General features: G+C 41.4%; 1 long non-coding RNA gene across 1 annotated transcript; it reads right to left on the reverse strand.

Moving 5' to 3' along the window:
* Positions 1-236: 236 nt before the first annotated feature.
* On the reverse strand, positions 237-19,296 carry LOC116971124. The gene is made up of 3 exons (XR_004411409.1): positions 19,254-19,296; positions 4,421-4,424; positions 237-249 (listed from the first exon to the last, which is right to left on the reverse strand). It is a non-coding gene; the product is annotated as an uncharacterized LOC116971124 (long non-coding RNA).
* Positions 19,297-19,726: the final 430 nt, after the last annotated feature.

Raw genomic sequence — 19,726 nt, forward strand, 5'->3', positions numbered from 1 at the left:
CCCATCTTCACCTTCATCAGGAAAGTTAAAAGTATCAGCTTTTCTTTTTTCCCTCTTCTACCTTCTTGGAAAGATGCAGGAGCTTGAAAGCCCAGACATCCAGACTTAAGAACAACTTCTTCCACACTGCTATGAGTGCTGAAGCAATCACCTCGATCACACCTCCTTCCTGGAGGTGCTGTCACAATCTTACTCTGACCTCTTGCTTATTCAGTTATTCCATTACTATAGTTTAATGTGTATGCACTACTTCAGAGTGCATTACAATTTTGTGCCTTTCTGCAGTTTTGGACGTCATTGTATTTGTCATTGTTTACTCTAAGAGCATCATGCGAACAACGAATTTCAGTGACCCTGGAGTATATGACAATAAACTAACAGAGTAATACTGCATGGAAACAGGCCCTTTAGCCCAATGTCCCTGCCGACCAAGATGTCTCATCTGCATTTGTCCCAGCTGCCTTCATTTAGCTCATATCCCTCTAAATCTTTCCTATCCATATACCTGCACAAATGACCTTTAAATGTTGCTATAACTCGATCTAATCTGAATTGATCATTTTGTTCAATGACCTTATGTTTGTGGTAAAAGTTGGCGAATTCATCTTTTTAAGCCATCTTCAATGACTACACTCACAGTCTCAGACAGCCTAATTCACAATAACATAATGCCGTATAACAATAGATCTGCTTGGTATATCTGTGCTTGTTTTACTAATATATTTGCATGCAGCAAATCTCCCTGAATTACTGTTACAGCAGCCTGGGCTTAGTTCCCACCACCATCTGGCAGGATAGCAGGAACGTGTAAATCTCAGAGCACTCACACTTCACAAGTGTGAAATATGTAGAGTTCAAAGTCTGCTGTACTCCAAATTATGATCCACAAATCCTGCAATAGGTGTTTGTTGCAGGCTCAGCTCCTTGAAGGAACAGTAAAGTGATGCAGGCCAATTGGGTTCATAACTACCCAGGAGTTGCAGGAGATAGTTATAAGGGACTATTATATTGGGGTAGGCTTGAAAACATTGAAGGCGTGAAGAAGAAGAGGAATTGCACTTTAATTGAAATTGAACAAAAATGTAAGAATATGTTTGCACAAATGAACAGAGTTCCAGAGCACAACACTGAAGGACACAGATATCAATCCTTAATGTTCTGTTATTAAACATTTATAAATGTGCTTCTGTTTGTTGATTATGCCTCTAAGATGTTACAGATGCACATTTTATTCAAAGAAGTGGAATGATATAGTTGGATGTTTAAAGGTGATATTATTTTCAGGCAAAAAAATGTTGCGTTGTAAAGTGAATCAGCACGCCATCTTCTGGATTTCTTTCCATTCTGTCAATGCTTTGTACTTCAATAAATCCAAAGTATGATGTTATTTATTTAGTCCCTATCATGCACCTTCATATCTGGCACTGTGCAGCAAGTTAGTAAACTGCAACACCGTTGTCCCATTGCATGACATGTTCAGATACTTCTATGATGTAGAAGAAGGCCCCCTTGGCCCATCAAGTCTTTGTGGACTCCAGTGTCATCCCAGCAATCTCATTCCCCCACTTTATTCCCCTGTAGCCTACTCTTCCTCACGTCTCCATTAATTCTATTTTAATCCAACCACCCACAAAAAAATGGGTAGCTTGCAGTAACCAATTTACACACCAAATAACAGGACTTTGGGCAGTGGGAAGAAACTGAAATATACTTGCCATTCTTGCACTAGCGCTAGGTATAAAAGCTGGGATAGGAATACCAAGCCCTTTCAGTTATATACAAAAAATGTATTCCACTGTACCTTGGTACACATGACAATAAAGAATAATTGAGCCATTGAACCAGGTAGGATGACAATAAAGTAATTTACATTTTCAACAAGTTGCAATTACTGTAATACTTTTATATATTTTAACTTAATTCTTTTATTGGAACAATTTTTAAAACTGGAATTGTTTCATTTTGTTAGGGACATCCAGAAAAAATTAAAGCGTTAAAGGTTTGACAACTAAAGCTCAGGGCATAGCTGTCATTGGCTGTCAAAGCTTCTTTCAGTCACTACCTGGCTTTCTGGGGGGAAAGGCTGATCTGGCCACTGCAAACATCAGCATTACATCTCTCAAAGTAAATCGATTGCACCATTTTATATTGACACAACTGAAGGTATGTCAGGATAAACTTGAATAGTTTGATCTGGAATTAAGTTCTGGTCCAGTTGAAATTTAGGGCGAAGTGCTCAGCACAGTTAAATAATGTGGCTGCACATTCCAAAGGTTTAACTTTACAGGATATAATAGATAACAAAGCAGCAACTCTGTAACTTAGTGAAATGTGTTAGAAAGCTGCTCACAGTTAGCAACTTTACATCAGCATATGATATGAGCTATCGGAAAGAAGAATATCACTGTGAATAAGATTGAAAGTAAAAAAAGCAATGCCGCATTTCACACTATTTTCAAGAGATTGCAAGTGATTTGGTGTAATTTATATCTACAAATTGTGAAGCAAAACAAATGTGAAAGGATTTGTCTTCTCATAAAGCATTGACAAATTCAACGGAACACAATTAATCTCCTTCTTCCTCCACCCACATCCTATCTTATTATGATATTTTTGACTTCCTGAGCTGCTCACTATTTTCGCAGACAAGTGATTGCACCACCCCACTGTTCCCAGATTTCTAACAAGGTCAATTTACACTGAGGGAAGAGGTAAATATAGTGAAAATACACTTGATACAGCATGATGGTTGGAGAAAGTGAAGTTCAGAACTTCTCAAATTTTTCAATGTAATCCTGCAACTAACAGGAGGGATCTATTTGATTTTATGCTAAATCAATGCAACAGCCTCCATTGTCATTTCATAAGGTCATAAGTGATAGGAGCAGAATTAGGCCATTCGGCCCATCAAGTCTACTCTGCCATCCAATCATGGCTGATCTATCCCCTCTCCCTCCTAACCCCATTCTCCTACCTTCTCCCTATAACCTCTGACATCCGTACTAATCAAGAACATATCAATCAATGCCTTAAAAATATTTGGACCCATCTTCACACATTTGACTTCACTGACTTCATTAAATATCAGGAAGTAAGTGCAACTTGCAGAATAAATTATTACACACTTTTTGGGCTCATGACAACAACATTTCTCCTTGGTATCCATACTCATTGTGTACTGGTTCATCATTGGGTACAGATATGTCAGTAAGCTTGGTTTTAATTGTATTGGTGGATGCTCATCAGAAAATGTGTGGGACTCCAACTTTTAGCTCACTGTCTCATCTTAAACAATTAATAAATCTGTTTATATTCAGCCAAAGACTACTCAGGAAGTAGTAAATGGTGTGCATCTTTACTCTTTTGATGATGAAACTGACTATATTTATTTGCAAAGAGAAATTTCAAAATTATTTATAAATAAAACCAAAAGGCTTCTTGCATTTTGGCAAAATGGAGCCATCATTCAGAGTTGAATATGACGACTGAGTTTGCACTCTGTTCAAGTAGCTAACAATCATTTTTTTATTTACGAATGCATCAGTTGCATCCATTTCTCTTCCCTTTCGGCATCATACAAATAAGGTGGCTCCACAACTTCTTCCAAGCAGTTAAGGAGTTGCAACAACAACCTGAACCACCAAACTTCAGTTGTTTTCCTCTTCCACTGCAATACATTAATCCAACATTGCACTGTCAAACATCATTAGAGCCAGTCATAGAGCTACATAGCATGTAAAGAAGCCCTGTGACCCAGCTCATCCATCCATTCTGACCTAGTTGCCCAACTGAACGAATCCCACTTGTGTGCACACGGCCCATATTCCTCCAAACATTTCCTAACTTTGTACCTTTCACGTGCATTTTAAATATTATAATTGTACCTGCCTCTATCACTTTCTCTGACAGCACATTTCATGTCTTCCCCACCCTCTGTGTTAAGTTGTCCCTCAGGTCCCTTTTAAATGTTTCTCCTCTCATCTTAAACCACTGCCCTCTAAACGAGACTACCCTGTACTATGAGAAAGACTGTGGTTATTCACTTTATCTATGCCCCTCATGAACCTAGAAATCTCTACTTGCCAACCCCTCAGCATCCTCCGCTCCAGGGACAAAAATTGCCTGCTCATCCAGCCTCTCCTTATAACACAAACTTTCAATATACTTGAAGAATCTCTTTAGATTCTACCTGCCCTTATCTGTCAAAGCTACCTGTCTCTCCAGCTTCTACAGATGTGCCGTAGAGAGCACTTTATCAGGATGCATCACAGCACAGTTTGGGATCATCTCCATCCAAGACCGCAAGAAATTGCGGAGAGTTATGGATACACCCCAAACCATCGCACAAACCAACCTCCCTTCTATTGACTCCATCTACATTTCATGCTGCCTTTGAAAAGCCGCCAGAATAATCAAGGACCAATCTCACCCGGCTAAAGCCGTCTTCTCCCTTCGCCCATCAGGCAAGAGGTACAGAAGTTTGAAAAGCATACTTCCAAATTCAGGGACAGTTTCTTCCCAGATGTTAAACCTCCTATCACTAACTAGAGAGTAGTCCTGAAGTCCCATCTACCTCATTGGAGACCGTCAAACTATATTTAATCGGACTTTACTGGACTTTATCTTGCACTAAATATTATACCCTTTATGCTGCATCTGTACACTGTGGATGGTTGGATTATAATCATGTAAAATATATTCACTGACTGATTAGCACAAAACAAAAAAGATTTTCACTGTCCCTCAGCACACACGACAATAATAAACTAAACTAAATTATCTCATGTCCTCATTTTTCTGATTTTCTAACTTTGATTTGAAACATTTTAGGGGGCAGAGCTACCGAGTGGAATGTAACATGAACCATTATTCATAATAATTATGGAAAGCCGCAGGTTAACTTATCATCAACAACAGATGAAGCAGTCTACTCCTGCTAATTCAAAGTAATTTCTTCTTCAACAAAATCAAATTAAGTAGTAATTTAACCTACCAATATTTGTCCATTTAATCTTGAATTAAGAGGAAATTAAGAAACAGTGCGGTATACAATTCCAATTACAATACAGGGCTAACATCAAATTAGAAAAATAAAAGTCACAAGTCTCTCAATAGCTGGTGAATTGAGTTAATGGACACATTGTATGGTTGTGAACGTTTCACCAGATGCCAATGGTGACGGCTGTAGAGAGTTGTCATAAATGGCAGAGGGTTTAATAGGTTTGGTAATTTCAGGAGTGCAAACAAAGGAAATGTGATACAAGTAAAACTGTTTTTGTTTCAAATGGAACCATTGTGATGAAGAGCTTGACCTAAATTGTTAGCTTATCTTTTTCTTTCAGATGCTGACTGATTTATCTTGCATAGCCAATTTTTCTTTCATTTTTGGCAATTTTAAGACAGAAATCTGATTGTTATTCTCAAATTAAACTTCATAATGGATAGATTTTATGGAAAAAGTGATGATGAAATTATTGATGTTTGCCATTATTGTTCGACAAAACTGACAAAGGTATTGGGATTTATGTACGTGTAGTTTAATATTAAAATCCTGAAGCCACTGTCAATGATTGAGTCTTGCAATGCTGAATGCACTGCATGAGCCTTCTCCACCCCAGTCATGGAAACTCAGAGTATCTGACTTGAAATTCAGTAATCAGTAAAGTCTAGTTTTTTAGTTTAGTTTAGAGATACAGTGCGGAAACAGGCCCTTCGGCCCACTGAATCCGCACCGAACAGCGATCCGCGCACATTAACACTAGGGACAATTTTACACACACACCAAGCCAATTAACCTATATACCTATACGTCTTTGGAGTGTGGGAGGAAACCGAAGATCTCGGAAAAAACCCACGCAGGTCACGGGGAGAATGTACAAACCATACAGACAGCCGTAGCCATAGCCAGGATCGAACCCGGGTCTCTGGCACCACTAGTGCTGTAAGGCAGCAACTCTACCGCTGCACCAACGTGGCCGCCGAAAGTCGAATTACAATACGCAGTAAACATCTAATGGTTTGTTGCATTTGATTTTTGGATCTTGTTTACCCACAGAGCCAGAATGTTTTTTCCGGCTGGAGGTTTGTGACCAGTGGTGTTGCACAGGGATCAATGCCGGGATCTTTATTGATTGTGGTTACATATAAATGACTTGGGTGTAAATGTAGATGGGTTGGTTAGTACATTTTCAGATGACACAGAAGTTGGTGGAGTTGCAGACAGTGATTCAGGCTGTCAAATGATAGATTAGTTGCAGGTATGGGTGGAGAAATGGCAAACTTTAATCCAAGCTAATGTAAGATGTTTCATTTTGGGAAGTTGAATGTAAGGGGGATGTATACCTTGAACCGCATTGATGCAAGAGGCATTTTAGGGTCAAAGTCCATAACTCCCTGAAAGTGGCAACACAAGTAGATAGAATGATAAATAAAGTGTATGGTTGCTTGCCTTCATCGGTCAGGGCATTAGGAGTCATGTTGCAGTTTACACAACTTTTTGGTTAGGCCAAATTTGTAGTATTGTGTATAGTCTGATCGTCCCATTACAGGGAGAATTTGGAGGCTTTAGCGAGGGTACAGAAGAGGTTTACCAGAATGCTGCCGGGATTAGAGGAAATTGGCTCTAATGTGAGGTTGAGCAAAATTGGATTATTTTCAATGGAGCATTGGAGGGTGAATGCAGAGCAGATGGAAGTTTCTAAAATTATGAAAGGGATCGATAGGGAAGACAGTCAGAACCATTTCCCAGAGTGGAAATGGCAAAGGCAAGCTTTCAGGTCAGAGGGGGAAATTTTAAAGGAAATCTGCAGGACAAGTTTTATTTTTAACACAGATAATGCTAGGTGCCTGGAACACACGGCCAATGGTGGTGATGTTGGAAGCAGATATGAGAGTGATATATAGGAGGCTTTAGGTATGAAAGTGTATATACAGGGAATGGGAGGATATGATCACATGCAGTCAGAGGAGATCATTTTAACTTGGTATCATGCTCCACACAGACAGTGTGGGCTGAAGGGCGGGTTGCTGTACTGTTTTATTCCCGCTTCTACGTTTTATCAGATCCGGACCACTGAATGGAATATTAACTTAATCTTGCTTTTTAGTCACCTGTCATAAATTTATAGAGATACACAAAGTTGTTACACACCACAGAAGTAGACATTTCGCACCAACTCGACTATGTTGACTGACTTGCCTCATCCTATTTGCCTTTCAGCCCTTATCCCTCTGATCTTTTCTAAGTATGTACCTGTCCAAATGTGTGTTTTAAACATTATATTGGCCATGAGTCCTCTGGCACTTATTCCCTTTGCCCAGCTCCATATATGTGAAATACTTGTCCCTCAGATAATTATTACAACAATTATTACAATAGACAATAGGTGCAGGAGTCGGCCTTTCAGTCTTTCGAGCCAGCACCGCCATTCAATGTGATCATAGCTGATCATCCCCAATCAGTACCCCGTTCCTGCCTTCTCCCCATATCCCCTGACTCCACTATCTTTAAGAGCCCTATCTAGCTCTCTCTTGAAAGTATCCAGAGAACCGGCCTCCATCGCCCTCTGAGGCAGAGAATTTCACAGATTCACAACTCTCTGTGTAAAACATGGTATGCCAGCTGCTCTGCAGCGGACAGGAGAGCCCTTCAAAGGGTCATCAACACCGCACAAAAAATCACTGGCTGCCCACTGCCCTCCCTGAAGGACATCTTCAGCTCTCGCTGCCTTGGCAGGGCAGCCAACATCCTGAAGGACCCTTCCCACCCTGGACACAACCTGTTACACCTGCTGCCCTCTGGCAGACGGTACAGGTCTTTCAAAACTCGCACAAACAGACTCAGAGACAGCTTCTACCCCATAGCCATACGTGAACTTAACAATGCAAAATAAGAAATAACACTCACATTCAACTGAATGGTTCTACCTCAGCTGCTATTGTTATTTATCTGTAAAAAAAATTTTATATGTATACATTTTTACCTTTTCTTATATATTTAAAATTGCTCTTGTGAATCGCACCGTGGGATTGACTTTTAAATGTTGTTGTACCATGTGCAATGACAATAAAGAGATTAATTCAAAATAGTATTTCCTCATCTCCGTTCTAAATGGCTTACCCCTTATTTTTAAACAGTGGCCCCTGGTTCTGGACTCCCCCAACATCGGGAACATGTTTCCTGCCTATAGCAGGCGCAAACCCTTAATTTATCTATATTACTATAAGTCTGATCTTGACCACTTCCTGTTGTTCTGTATATTGGTTTTAGAAAAAACGCTGTCACTTACAGCTGTGATTTTCGGCCATCTTACTCAGAGTCCCCCTCCGCTGCGCAGGACAAGAGGATTTTTACCATTGTTGAAAAATAAAAGAGTTATTAGTGTTTAATAAATGTTGAGATTCTCTCTCCTGGGGGGACTATAAAACCCAGAAGTGTGGGCGTGGCTCAGTCTCTGCAAGATGGAGGAGAGAGAGGTCATAACTCGCTGTCTTTAGTGGCCTTGCACCCTGCTTGAAATGGTATGACACTGCACTTGAATTTGGTGGCCTTGCAGCATGCTTGAAGTGGTAAGAAAGTGCACTTGAATTTGGTAGCCTTGCACCCTGCTTAAAATGCAATGTCAAGGAATAGCCGTGAGTCAACTGCCAGCACAACAGGCTTGAGTGACTGAGTCGCCAACCCAAGAATCAATTCGGCCCACAATGTCCATACCAGCCCTCTAGAAACCAGTCCCTTCAGCCCACAACACCCATACTAGCGCTCCAGAATACCCCCCCCCCCCCACCTCCCTCCACTGGCCACCAATATTGGAATTGGTGGAGAGGTGGAATATTGCGTTGGGGGACCAGCCCTCCCGTGTGATGCTGGGACCCAGCGGGTCCCACTTAGTCTAGTAATCTTATATGTTTCAATAAGATCCCCTCTCATTCTTCTAAACTCCAGAGTATACAAGCCCAGCCGCTCCATTCTCTCAGCATATGACAGTCCCGCCATCCCGGGAACCTTGTAAACCTACGCTGCACTCCCTCAATAGCAAGAATGTCCTTCCTCAAATTAGGGGACCAAAACTGCACACAATACTCCAGGTGTGGTCTCACTAGGGCTCTGTACAACTGCAGAAGGACCTCTTTGCTCCTATATTCGATTTCTCTTGTTATAAAGGCCAACATGCCATTCGCTTTCTTCACTGCCTGCTGTACCTGAATGCTTACTTTCATTGACTGATGAACAAGGACCCCCAGATCCTGTTGTACTTCCCCTTTTCCCAACTTGACCATTTAGATAATAATCTGCCTTCCTGTTTTTGCTACTAAAGTGGATAACCTCACATTTATCCACATTAAACTGCATCTGCCATGCATCTGCCCACTCACCCAACCTGTCCAAGTTACCCTGCATTCTCATAGCATCCTCTTCACAGTTCACACAGCCACCCAACTTTGTGTCATTTGCAAATTTGCAAATGTTACTTGTAATCCCTTCATCTAAATCATTAATAAATAGCTGCGGTCACAGCACAGAGCCTTGCGGTACCCCACTACTCACTGCCTGCCATTCTGAAAGGGATCCGTTAATCCCAATTCTTTGTTTCCTGTCTGCCAAACAATTTTCTATCCATGTCAGCACTCTACCCCCAATATCATGTGCCCTAATTTTGCCCACTAATCTCCTATGTGGGACCTTATCAAATGTTTTCTGAAAGTGCAGGTACACTACATCCACTGTCTCTCCGTTGTCCATTTTCCTGGTTAAATCCTCAAAAAATTCCAAAAGATTAGTCAACCATAATTTCCCCTTCGTAAATCCATGCTGACTCGGACCGATCCTGCTACTGATATCCAAATGTGCCACTATTTCATCTTTTATTATTGACTCCAGCATTTTCCCCACCACGATGTCAGGCTAACTGGTCTATAATTCGCTGTTTTCTCTCTCCCGCCCTTCTTAAAATGTGGGATAACATTAGCTACCCTCCAATACACAGGAACTGATCCTGTCTGCTCCAGGAAGAAATTGCATGTGACGCAGTGGTAGAGTTACTGGCTTACAGCACTAGAGAGCCGGGTTCGATCCTAACTAAGAAGGACCTGCAGAAGCTGGTTTTCAGCGAAGATAGACACAAAATGCTGGAGTAACTCCGAGGGGCAGACAGCATCTTTGGAGAAAGGGGATAGGTGATGCTTTTGGTCGAGACCCTTCATCAGCCTCCATTTCAGTTTGAAATCCTGGGCCAAGGGCCTATTTCCTTGCTGTTTAACCTAAACTAACTAAATAGAAGAGAATTTCAATTGAAATGCATTTCTGGAAGGCTCATTGTTATTTTTTTACAGCTTAATCAAATTAGTATTTCTAGTCATTAGTATTTTTCACAACGCTTTAAAAGGTTAATTAAAATTTGTAATTATCTCCAAAACGTGTGCAGTGATTATAGGCATAGTCATAAAGTCATATAGTACAGAAACAGGCTCTTCAGCCCAACTTGTCCATGTCAACCCATTTACGCTAGTCCCATCTCCCCGCAATTACCCCTTATTCCTCTAAACCTTTCCTATCCACATACCTATCCAAATGTCTTTTAAATGTTGTTACGTCTCTACTATCTCCTCTGGCAGCTTGTTCCAGAATCCCAACCCTCTCTTTGTGAATAAGTTGCATCTCAGGTTTTGATAAAATCTTTCCCCTCTCATCTTAAACCTCTGTCTGGTTCTTGAATCCCCTACGCAATGTAAAATACTTTGCGCAAAATACCCTATCTATGCACCTCGTGATTTTATGCACCTCTATAAGATCACCCCTCAGACACCATTCTTTAATACAACTGGCAGCTCAGCTAAATTGATGACATTACCCAGCTGGATGCAAAGGATCTCTTTGAGCCAATGCATGACAGTAGCAGACATTGGAAAATAGGATTAATTTGTCAAAGAGACCACCAGTTTTGTACGCTAGATCAGCAGTGACTTTGTTTCTTCATCTCTGACATTCAGCCATTCTCCCTTGGCTTCCCGAGTAATGTATTGGGTTGTAGTCAGCAAAAGCTTTGAACTTCAGTGTATACTGCATTCACATCATCTGGGGAGAGGGTGAGTGGAGGGGACACTACAGGACAACTACCATCTATGATTTTGGGCTTAAGGGGAAGCAACAAGATAGTCAGTTTACTTTCTAGGTTGCCACATATTAGCTTCAGATTGAAAACGTCATAAGTGATAGTAGAATTAGACCATTCAGCCTATCAAATCTACACCACCAATCAATCATGGCTGATCTATTGCTCCAACCTAACCCCATTCTTCTGCCTTCTCCCCATAACCCCTGACACCCATACTAATCAAGAATCTATCCATTTCTGCCTTAAAAATGTTCACTGACTTGGCCCCCACAAATTTTGAGGCAAATAATTCCACAGATTCACCATCCTGACTAAAGACATTCCTCCTCATCTTCCTAAAAGAACAGCCTTTAATTCTGAGGCTATGATATTTCCACAAGTGAGATTTGTGGAAATATCCTCTCCACATTCACTCTATCCAAGCCTATCACTTCGGTACGTTTCAATGAGGTCCCTCCTCATTCTTCTAAACTCCAGCGAGTACAGGCCCAGTGCTGTCAAACGCTCATCATATGTTAACCCACTCATCCCTGCGATCATTCTTGTAAACCTCCTCCGGACCTTCTCCAGAGCCAGTACATCCTTCCTCAGATATGATGCCCAAAATTGCTCGCATAAACATTGATGTTGGGCAAAAGCGCAATTATGTCCAATGATTTTCACTTTCAAGATCTGAAGATGAAGAATGCCCACTTGCATGAAGTATTATTATTATTATTATTATTATAATAATAATAATTATTATTATTATTATTATTATTATTATTATTATTATTATTATAATAATAATAATAATTATTATTATTATTATTATTATTATTATTTATGTTTGTGCTAAATCCACAATCAATTCTCAGTGAGTCATGAAGGGAGGGCCCTTTCGCCAAGTCCACACCGACTAGGATCATTTTATTATTTGCCCTCCCATTTTTAATTGACCCCTCCCAGATTCTACCACACACCAACATGCTAAGCACAAATTGCAGTGTCCAATTAAACTGGCAACTTGTCGTCTGTGGGATGTGGGAGGAAACCGGAGCACCTGGAAGAAACGTGGTCACAGGGATAATATTCAACTCCCACAATTCCCTCACCATCTGAATTCAGGAATGAACCTAGGTTTCTGTCCTGCTGTGCCATGGAATTATATACAGGACAGAAACAGGCCTTTCTGCCAACCATGTCCATGCCGACTATTGAGTAGCCATCTGTGTTTATCCCATTTTTCCAACAATTGCTTCACATACTTCTACACCTTAACAATTCAACTGATCAGTTAAAAAACTTCTTTAATGTTGTGAGAGTCTGTGCCGTCATCACCCCCTTAAGCAGTTCATTCCAGATTCCAGCCACTCTGGGTGGAAAAAAAACGTTTTCTCAAATCCTCTCCTTTAATTTACCTTAAACATATAACATATGTCACTCAGTCAAAGACTCCTCCGTTGAAGGGAAGTATTTCCCATAATCTACCCTGATTATACCCCTCATATATGTACCTCAATCAGGATTCTCCTCAGACATCTCCATTCCAAGGAAAACAAACCCGCTAGTTCCAGTCTCTCCTCACAAAATAAATACTCCATCGCAGGAAAACTTCTGATGAATCTCCTTCACACCACTTTCTGCATAATAACATTTTCATACAGTGTAGTGACTCGAACTGAATGCAGTATTACATCAGTGAACTAAGAAATGTTCAACAAGATTGTACCACAAGCTGCATGCTCTTACATTATATACCCTGGATAATGATAGCAAATATCCTGTATGGCGTGTGCACTACTTTATCAACCTGTAGCACCTTGGATTGGATTTGTACACCAATATCCCTCTGCCCCTCAATATTCCTGAAGGCCCTATCATTATTTGTCCTACATTGATTGGTCCCTCCAAAACGGATCAGCTCATACCTAGCAGGATTTAATTCCATCTGCCATAGCTGCCCATTATATCAATTTATCAACAGATTAACAGTGACATCAGCCAACAGCCAAAGTCTATATTCTCTTCATCAACAATAATGCCATTCAAATCCAGATCATTAATGTATAGGATAAACATTAAGGGTTCAAGTACAGTGTACAAGCATCCCTTCACCAAAAAGCAACCCTCCACCATTATCTTCGGCCTCTTATCACCAACCAATTTTGGATCAGATATCCCAACTTGCCCGAGAGTCCAATGGCTCAAAACAGTCTCCCGTGTGACACCTTGTCAAAGACCTCCCTGAAGTCCATGTAGAACAACATCAATTGTACTGCTTTCATCAATACGTTTTACCTCTTATAAACAATCAATTTGGTCAGAGGTCCTCATCCTAGCAAAGCACTGCTGCCAATTTCTGATCAATCCTGTCTTTGAGAATTGATTATAGCCATTAACTTATTCTTCCAATAACTTCCTTACTATCAATGTGCAACTCAACAGCCTGTTATTGTTAATCCTGGCCAGATTGGAGGGGCTAGGACATTAAAATTGAGTAAAGGCTTCAGGACTGCTAAGCCATTTGGTCAATTTGAAAATGGTCTCTGTAGAACTGGGACAAGCTGCAGAGTGGTGCCAGTTTGTCTAGAGCCTAGATCCGAGCTGCATGAAGGGAATGGGAATATCTGTGGACCCTGACAATTAGGTGTAAAATGCATGGATGGATTGGATGACGGCAAACCAGACATACACCTTGTAAATATTTGTAAATAATGTTGCAAAGCTTTACTTTGCTGAATGTTGATTGGATGAGGTATTGAGTCTTGTCTGGTTTTCTTGCATATCAGAGTGAAAGTTGCAACATTCACATCCTCTGAGAAACACTGTTTGATTATAATGTTTTAGCCACTGTATTATTGTGTTAGGAAAATGTTTATGATGTATGGGGTTAGTCGATATCTGTAATCAGATTGTAAAGAGACCACCCCTATGTGGTTCGGCCCCTCGAGGTCCGAGGACCCCTTCAGGGAGAGCGCTTCGGACTACATGACCTTCTGGAGTGTCTCTGTTTGAGCGAGGCCGACAGGTCTTGAACAGGCAGATAGGAGGATCGAACCGGCGGTGGTTAAGTACAGTGGTGGGAACTGTAATTGTGTTTTGTCAAAATAAAGATTAGTTCCGCAAGTGCTTGATTCAGTGGTTTTTGACTGAAACTAGACTGGGGGGAAGCTTAGAATGAGCAATTTACATTGGGGGCTCGTCCGGGATCCCTACAGACCCCCAAACACAAGTTTGCGATCAAGGGTGTTGAGCTGTTTCGATCGCGAGTGCAGAAATCGGGCCCACTGTGCGATTTTCACATTGGTTTTCGGTACTTCGTTAACCAATGTGGATCGATCATTCGCAGGCTTGGGAAAGGGTCTAATCAAGATCATTAGAGCAGTGACCAGCAAGCACGGGGGGGGGGGGGGGAGTTATTGGTTAGCACTCCTTTGGGATAAGGGCGCAAAACCGGGCGTGGAGTGGCCCAAAACGTGGTGGTAGTTGGCAGACTGCAGCTGCTTTAAAGAGAGCCTGAGGCGCTTTATTGTGCGAGGAGCGGCCCAAGTTTAGATTTGGTATCCAATTGGTGGGGTATTGAAACATAAGGTATTGGGGTATCTTTGCAGATTGGAAAGGTGCGCTCTGAAAATCGGCATCGACGACTGCCAGCGTGAAGAGGCTAGGCACTGAACCTTCATTGCCTAGCAGAGAGGAGTGTCTGCATGAAGGTATCTGAGTCCCTCCCTAGAGTGACGGACGAGGAACCTCATTAAGGTACAGGGCCCGGTGGACAGAGTATAGATTGGCTGGGAATACTCTAGTCCATTTGAGATTTTTTCATTGGGTAATTTCGTTTAATTTGCAAGCCCGCGTATGTGGAGTGGTACGCACTAAAACTAGGAGTTCGAGAATGAGTCTAGATTTGCAGTATCGAATTTCCAAATGCAGAATTTCACATTGAAGTTCTGCCCATAGAACTTCGGAGTTGGTGCATGTCCATGATCGATTCCAAATAGCGGCTGATCAACAGTGAATAGTAACCCTCTGGTCGATTGTTGATTAATACCTGATAGCGAAGAGTACCTGAGAGATGAGAACCTGTTTACTTGGTGAAAAGTAATCCAAATGTGATGGGTACCCCTAATTCAGTAGAACTTAGAGAGGAGGGATAGAGGTCCCCCTATAGAAGTCCAGTCTTAGCGTGAGAATAGTAACATTCGGTAGGAAAAGTAGTCACTTAAGGAATAGTACCTCTCAGCAAAGTGTAACCTAGGAAGGGGAAAATTTTCGGTATCAGAGGGAGAGGTTCATTGAGTGATAATAGCGTGACGCGGCGTCAAGATCGAATGTTTGTAAACTGTGCGCTAGTGCTTTAAATCATTTTTGTAAATTGTTAAAATCTAGCATTTTGTATTGTTATCAGATCCGAATTGTGTAAATATTCTGTGTATTTAAATAAATTACGAAAGTTAAGATTTAGAAAGTTAAGATTTAGTGTGTGTTAAGTTCGCGGACTGCTGTTTGTATTGCTGCTTGTGTGAGTGTTTACGGATTTAGATACTTGAAGTAAAAGTGTGTTTGAGTTAAATATTTGTAATTTTTTCGATCATAGTATTGTGAGAATCTGAGTCATGGTGGTTCGATCAAGGGTTGTATTCTTTCGATCGCTGTGTCGGGGAGGAGTCATTCTGCTGACCGATTGCACCACGAGGAGGATTTATTAGAGTGCATGATTTATAATAAACAAATGTTTGTGGTTTATGTAGGAGTGTGGTTGGTCGTGATATCCTGCATGTGTACTGTGTTACTTGCGTGTCTGAAGATCATTTTCGGGTGTTTCGATTGACAATTAAATGAGCGCGGGAATGTGTTTGATTGTGCTTGGATGTGTTTGATTGTTCCCTGGAGTACTCTGATCCTTGAATGACTGGGGATTGAGAAAGTTGCAAGGTTGAAAGGGTGTGGACTTGTGGGAGATAGGAGAAGAATTTGAATATGAGAGTAGGATTGGTGGAGCAAAGGAGAAAAGAGTTACGAGGTTGCGATTGCTTTGAACCAGCCATTGTTTAAGAGCGAGCTTGATAATTTATGGATCAAAAGGTAGGATTTAGGAATTCTGTTTTAGGTGTTCGGAAGCATGGGGAATAATGTGGATTGAGATGTGACAGAAGAGGAAAAGAGTCCATTGCAACTAATGTGTAATGAGTTCCCTCACAAGGCAGAGAAATTAAGAAAATTATCAGGAGCGTTAAATAAGAAATTAGGAAACAAGTTATGGCCGCCGGGGGGCATTAGAACAGTAAAAGGGATAAAACACGTAGAACGGATTATTTGACAGCATAGTAATAACGAAATTGCAAAATAATTATTAGGGTTATGGGGAAAATATTACGAGGAACAGAAGGCGAATAAAAAGGTTAAGAGAATGGCTAGTTGGGGAAAAAGCGATCGCTAAACTCGGAATAGAACTAAAAGAAAGTGAAGTAGATCGACCTCCAGGCAGTAGGAAGGACAGGAGTGGTGATGAAGGGAAACACACAGAACAAGGGAAAGGCTGATCTCCTGGAAGGAAATTAGTTACTGTAGAATTAAAGATTAGGAATCCGATTGTTAGTGCTGACTTTGGGGGGGAAGGAGATGAATATTTGGAAGAATGGACAAATGTTAATGCCAGTGGAAGTTGGCAGCTTCCACCATGTTCCTCTTGCGTTTCCCAGGCTTCACTAGCACCTTGTATGACGTCTCCGTAAGAAATATTTTAGGTCTCCAGAATCTATAACAACTCCTGCAGATTCTACATCTGAACAGATTCTACCAACAGCAGATACTGGGGTACCAGATTCTTCGATCCTATCCACGCCATCATTGATAGATCGTCCAGTGGCTTATGGCACCCGGAGTAGAATGAAAAGGTTAGCTCCGGTGTTTACAGAAAAGAATGTTAGATATAGTGCAACCGCCATAGTATTTCTGTGAGCCACAATCTAGACAGATTACACGAGTAGAAAGGAAGAGGAATGATTTATTTGGGCAGTATCGGGATACCCCTAGCGAACGGGAAGATTCATCTGAGGGTGAGACAGTGATTGAAGATACCGAGATAGATTTTGACGTAATCGAAAGTTTACAAGTTAAACAGATATCCCATAGGCAGTTCCCAGTAAGGGAAGGGCTGGGTGCAGCAGATTCGACCAGTGCAGTAAGTATGAATAATCCCCGTGCCACAGACGTCCATACTACCTATTAAAGTACCGCTGCAACAAGGTCTAGCATCGATCTTCTTGGAGAGCGCTTAGGACTGCTTGACCTTCTGGAGTGTCTCTGTTTGAGCGAGGCCTACAGGGCTTGAACAGGCCGATAAGAGGATCGGACCGGCGGTGGTTAGGTATAGTGGTGGGAACTGTAATTGTGTTGTGTCAAAATAAAGATTAGTTGCGCAAGTGCTTGATTCAGAGGTTTTTGACTGAAACTAGACTGGGGGAAGCTTAGAACGAGCAATTTACATTATCACCAGGCTCATCACTGCTTACGATTTTATAATAACCAAACCACATTTGCTGTGCTACGATTTTCTGGCACCTCAACAGTTATCAGTAAAGATTTGAAAGTGTTTGTCAGAGCAATTGCGTCTTCCCCCTTTCCTCCCTCAGCTTGTGGTATTTGCTGGGTATAGTAAGGTACGCTGGGTGTATTACGGTCAGAGACTTTGAATCCTGTTGTCACTAACTCACCTGCTAACGCCCCAAAGCCAGAGCTCCATTGCCAATGTTCAAGTCAGGGGTGAGATGGTATACTCTCCATTTGCCTGGATGATCATAGGTCCAATGACGATCAAGAAGCTGGATGGCATACAGGACATAAAGGCCCATTTGATAGGCACCCCATCCACAATCAGTCACTCACTCAACCACCAATGAACACAGCAGCAATTTGTACCATCTGTAGCATGCGCTGCGGCAACTAACCAACACTCCTTAGATCTTCCAAACTCACAAACCTTACCAGCTTTGAAGGACAAGAGCAACAAAAGCATGGAAACCCCACCATTTGGAATTTCCCCTCCAAGCCACACACCATCCTGACCTGGGAATAGATCACTATTCCTTCAGAAACTCTCTCCCTGACAGCATTATGGGTGTACACATAAATCTCAACAACCACAGTGACATAAAAAGTTGTTCACCACCATATTTTCAAAGGACATTAGTGAAGGGCAATTAAACACTGGTTCAGCCTATGAAGCACAATCCCTTGAATAAATATATATTTTTTAAATCTCCTCAGATATCAGTTATCCACCTTTAATCCCACTATGACTTCTAAAACCTCCTTTTTTTAAATAACATGTTTTAGAATTTTACTGTGCTCCTCAATGGATTTCAAACTACAGTGTCCTTCCCATTAATTAATAAAGATGAGAAAACTTAATTTAACACCTAATTCCTCTGACTCTTTGCACAGATTGACCCTTTGGTCCACAATGCTTGAGTCAGTAGCACTAAATTTCAGAAGCACAGTTCAATGCACGTGATGCCAGGAATACATTTCTACCTGATCCTTGGGTCTGCAGACAGACACAAAGAGATGGAGTAAATCAGCAGGTCAGACAGCATCTCTGGAGAAAAGGAATAGGTGACATTTTGGGTCGAGACCCTTCTTCAGACTCTTTGGTTCTGCATGTGAATTGTGCATTACATTTTCTCTGGATGGTAAGGGCTTGCTTGCATTGAATAACGTGCTCATTTAATAATAAGTGTTAATTTTCTGACAATTAATTTGTTTTGTCCAGATAACCCCAAATGATCTGATTATTCCTGTCTGTAGTAAATTCATATTACTTTATTTTTAAAGATACAACATGGAAACAGGCCCTTTGAGACTTTGCTGATCAGTGGTGGCCCATTCGCACATTGTCCAAGTTATCCCACTTTCGCATCCACTTCCTGCACACTGGGGACTATTCACAAAGGGTAATTAGCCTGCTCATCTTTGGGAGGAAACTGGAGTGCCCAGAGGAAACACACACATGATCACATGGAGAACGTGCAAACTCAACACAGACAGCACTTGAGGTCAGGATTCAACCAGGGTCTCTGATACTGTGAGGCAGCAGCTCTACAAGCTGCACTATTGTTCCACCTTCAAGACAAATTTAGAACAAAGAACATAAACACAGAACAGTACCGCACAGGAATGGGACCTTCAGCCCACAATGTTTGTGCCAAAACATGGCAATATCATTAAACTGATCTCATTTGTACACAATCCACATCCCTCTACTCCCTGCAATTCCATTTGCCTATCTAAATGTCTCTACAATGCCACTGTTGTATCTGCCTCCACCACCACCACCACTGCCAATGCACTCCAGGCCCCCTCTACTCTGTGTAAAAAAATTGCTCCACAAATCTCCATTAAACTTTCCCCCACTCTCCTTATATCTGTGCCCTCAAGTATTGGACATTTCCACCTGGAAAAAGGGTTCTGACTGTCTGCCCCACCTATCCCCTCAACCTCTGGCACTTCAGAGAAAACAATCCAAGTCTATTCAATCTCTCCCAGTAGCTGAAACCCTCTAATCCAGGCAGCATTCAGGCAAACCTCCTCTGCATCCTCTACAAAGCCTTTACATTTTTCTGTAATGG

The sequence above is a fragment of the Amblyraja radiata genome, chromosome 3 (genome assembly GCF_010909765.2).
Source record: "Amblyraja radiata isolate CabotCenter1 chromosome 3, sAmbRad1.1.pri, whole genome shotgun sequence".
Lineage (NCBI taxonomy): Eukaryota > Metazoa > Chordata > Chondrichthyes > Rajiformes > Rajidae > Amblyraja > Amblyraja radiata.